The sequence below is a fragment of the Salvelinus sp. IW2-2015 genome, unplaced genomic scaffold, assembly GCF_002910315.2.
Source record: "Salvelinus sp. IW2-2015 unplaced genomic scaffold, ASM291031v2 Un_scaffold7148, whole genome shotgun sequence".
In the NCBI taxonomy this organism is placed as follows: domain Eukaryota; kingdom Metazoa; phylum Chordata; class Actinopteri; order Salmoniformes; family Salmonidae; genus Salvelinus; species Salvelinus sp. IW2-2015.
In genome coordinates this window covers 11,916-15,882 of record NW_019948408.1, presented here as the reverse complement: position 1 = coordinate 15,882, position 3,967 = coordinate 11,916, and the positions used below count along the sequence as shown (strand labels likewise).

The 3,967-nt window shown below is 46.0% G+C and overlaps 1 long non-coding RNA gene across 1 annotated transcript in view; it reads right to left on the bottom strand.

Moving 5' to 3' along the window:
* Window positions 1-3,368: 3,368 nt before the first annotated feature.
* Window positions 3,369-3,967, bottom strand: part of LOC139027063 (uncharacterized) — a 4,623-nt gene continuing 4,024 nt past the window's right edge. Inside the window, exons 3-4 of the long non-coding RNA XR_011479097.1 lie at window positions 3,812-3,899; window positions 3,369-3,625 (exon numbers count right to left, since the gene is read on the bottom strand). This is a non-coding gene — a long non-coding RNA (uncharacterized lncRNA). The remainder of the gene's footprint in view (window positions 3,626-3,811; window positions 3,900-3,967) is intronic.

Below are 3,967 nucleotides of genomic sequence, written 5' to 3'. Positions count from 1 at the left end.
CTCCCATAATTGCACTTTAACCTGGACAGGGGCGGGCCACTTCACTCCCTGGGTGGAACAGGGGGTGGGGCTCGGTGGGGCCACACCCCTTAGATGTAGAAAGTACTCTCCGCCCCGGCCTCTGGCTCCACCTTCACGGCCAGATGAGGCTTCTTGCGGAGCCGCTTGGCTTCGTTCTGCAGCTTCTGGCGGATGTAGCCCTTGATCTCCGAGTCCGTCTTCCCTGGGAAGTAGTGCTGCACCGCCCCTGTGGGTGAGAGGTCAAAGGTCAGAAACCTATAGAGATGTAAAGTTATCATTACTTGGAAATAACCCGTTTTTGCAAGGACATTGCCATTAAGGGGTTCCGCCATTTTAAAGTAGTCAACTGCGTGGGGATTCCTATGGGTTGGGGGTGATCCGCCAATGATCAGAGCATTGTCGAATCAAATTAAATTGTATTGTCACATGYGCCGAATACAACAGGTGTAGACCTTACTGTGAAATGCTTACTTACAAGCCCTTAACCAACAATGTAGTTCAAGAAATAGAGTTAAGAAAATATTTACTAAATAAACTAGTAACACAAGAAAATGACATAACAATAACGAGGCTATATACAGGGGGTACAGGTACCGAGTAAATGCRCGGGGATATAGGTTAGTCAAGGTAATTTGTAAAGTGACTATGCATAGATAATAAACAACGAGTGGCAGCAGTGTAAAAACAGAGGTGGGATTGAAGCGGTTAAGGAGCCTTTTGGTCCTAGACTTGGCGCTCCTGTACCGCTCGACATGCGGTAGCAGAGAGAAAGGTCTATGACTTGGGTGACAATTTTTTGGGCCTTCCTCTGACAGCTGACACCGCATAGTATATAGGTCCTGGATGGCAGGAAGCTTGGCCCCAGTGATGTACTGGGCCGTATGCACTACCCTCTGCAGCGCCTTACGGTCAGATACCAAGCCAGGCGGTGATGCAGCCGGTCAGGATGCTCTCGATGGTGCAGCTGTAGAACTTTTTGTGACTCTGGAGACCCATGCCAAATCCCAATGGGGAGATTGTGAGTATAGACATTGTGTCTGGATGCGTGGTATGGTGTGAGGAGCCCTGTGAGTTATATGGCTAACACATAGCGGGCCGTGTGTTCGATAAAGTCTAGAGCAATCTGTTTTGGGGGTCCGTGGTGACTAGCTGTCATTATAAATTCGAGCGTGTAGGGGTCACAGTGTGAGAACAGACTGCTGTTTGCGGGGGGGACCCGGGGCGAGAGTGGATGTGACTGAGCCTGGGCGTAGTCAAACCTGTTAAAAATGGCCATGGGTGGTGACTAATTTAATCGCTCCTTAGCTTCTGTGTGTTATTCCTCTTCGCAGGGTGTGGTTGAAGCCGTTTTTTCTTCTTTTTTCATATTACAGGCTAGGCCCTGTTAAATTGCACAGACGCGCATAGGCGGTGGGCGCGAATGGGGGATGGAGGAAGCTAAACACCTCGGGCGGTTCTCGGTTATCGGTCTGGTGCGTGGTGTTTTTAGGCGGCTCGTTAATGGGGGGCTGGGTGTTTAGCTGTTAAATGGAGGCAAGCGCCGTGCGATAGGGAGACAGTGTGTTATTTTTTTTATAAGCTTCAAGCCGACTCAGGGACGTCTAATCCTGCCCTGCTCCTGTGTTAATTAGAGCCGTGGTAGGGTGGGTGGCGCTGGTGACCATCCAGACGCAGTAAGCGCATAATAACTACCGCTGTGTATGGGGGTGGGGTGTAGGGTGAGATACTATAGCGTTTGGGGGGTGTGAAGTGTTATGAGGGGACTGTGTTTCGTGTTATGGAGGGGATGTGTTTAGCTATTCTCAGCTGTAGTACAGACGAGACTTACTCAGTTTGCGCTGGAGTGGAAAAATCCCCTCTTGTGAATTCTTGGTCTCGGTCTGCAGGCAGGGCGGGCTTAGGTTGGCCTCTTGTTGTTTGCGAATTGGCACGGCGTTGAGATTGATGGTGGATGTAGGAGATGGTGGACGTAGGAGGCCAGGCAAGTCCCCACGTACCCGCTTTCCTGGCTCTTAAGATAGAGGCCCGGAGCAGGTCATTGGTCAGCTTCTGGGCAGTGGTGCCCGGTGTTACAGGGTCAAGAAAAGTCAGCTTGCTGGCTGGGCTGGCGCTGAGTGATGAAACTGGACGGTATACTAGAACATTAGGGTGAAGGATATACGTCGGTTTAAAAGTAAAAACAAAGGCCGTAATCTTAGATTTGAATAACAACATTCCCTTTGTGCGAATAAGATAATGTTTATAAAAAAAAGAGAAAAATAGAAGAAAAGAAAAAAATAAAAAAAAATATAAAGAACAAGTTTTTAAAATAATCTTTACAGAAAGCAGAAAACAATAAAACAATAAAAAAGAAAAATTGTATGGTCCCATTTTAAGAGATACAGTTGGGTCCGTAATTGTTGCACCCTTGATAAAGATGAGCCAAAAAGACTGTGTAAAAAAAATAAAAGACAATACTGAGCTATAATTTAAGCTAAACATTTTTGGCAATTATATTATTTATACTAATACATTTGCTCAGAGAACGAGATAGGGGTCAAAATGATTTTGCTTCCACTGTTCCTGGGGCCCTTGTTATGGTAACGATCATGAACTTTACCCAGTACCAGGACATTTTAGCCAAAGAAACTGGTTGCCTCTGCCAGGAGGGCTGACAACTTGGCCTTAAGTGGATCTTCCAGCAAGACAATAACCCAAGCCTAATCAAAAATCACAAGAAATGGTTCATTGACTACAAAATCAACATTTCAACAATGGCCAGCTCAGTCTCTGGATTGAACCTCATTGAAAAGTTGTAGTTTTAACTGAAGAGGGCAGTCCATAAGCACAAGACGAAGGATATCAAGGACCTGGAAAGATGCTGTATGGAGGAATGGTCTAAGATCCCTCCAAGTGTTCTCCAACTCATAACACATTTTAGAAAAAGGCTCAGTGTCATTATCCTCACAAGGGGAGGGTGCTAGAGTATTGAAAACAGGGTGCAAAAATGTTGACTCTTATATTGTATTTTATACTTTTACACAAAATCCTTTCTCTGAGCAATGTTTTAGTATAAAATAATTAATTTCCATTTTTTGCATACATATAGCTCAGTATTTGTAATTTTTATTTTATACAGTCTACTTTGGCTCATCTTTATCAAGGGTGCCAATCATTAGGACCCGGTTGTATATTGGCATTCTGCTATAAGACAAGACCAAAGGCCTATTCAGTCAACTTCAAAGAATAGATTTATTTTGATATTGCATGACATCAAAAGGACTTCTAGTACAGTTTTTAACCTCTCCTGAAAACTTATGCATATATTTTTGACGTCAAAGACATTTAAAGGGTTCATCACCTCCTGATAGAGGGGTGTCATTGATCTGGGAACCCCCCTCATGAGACCCAGGAGGGTATCCATTCTGGTGGGGGTGGGGGGCTCTAGTTTGCCCCGCACCCGTTCAGCACCCCTGGAGAGGCCAGCAGGGCCGACGTTGTCATGGCACCACTCCTCACCAGGATCTCAGGCATGCTGGGAGATGTAGTTCTCCGGTCCGTGCTGCTCGACCACACCTCCGTCCTCTCGATCAGGGCTCCAGGTTACGTGCCAACTTTCCACACGCTAGCATAGTATGAATCCCACAAAAATCCAAGAGATTTAAAGCATCCTGGGTTGTTCTTAGGCACAGATCTAGGAACAGCATTTCTCCCTCTACTCCTGACCTTAATCATTAGCAGGGAAATATAAAAATGAACTCAGATCAGTGTCTAGGGGCAACTTCCTCCTACTTCTCCTGCTGGCCCTCACCTGTGAGGCATCTGATTTGCTCCCTCAGGTTGTCCATCTCTCGCTGCATGCTCAGCACCATGGCAACCAGGTCAGCCTTTGAGCGTGACTGTAGCTCCAAGACTTAGAGATGAGATGTCAAAAAGTCATACATAGAAAGTCCTAACCAATGCAGCA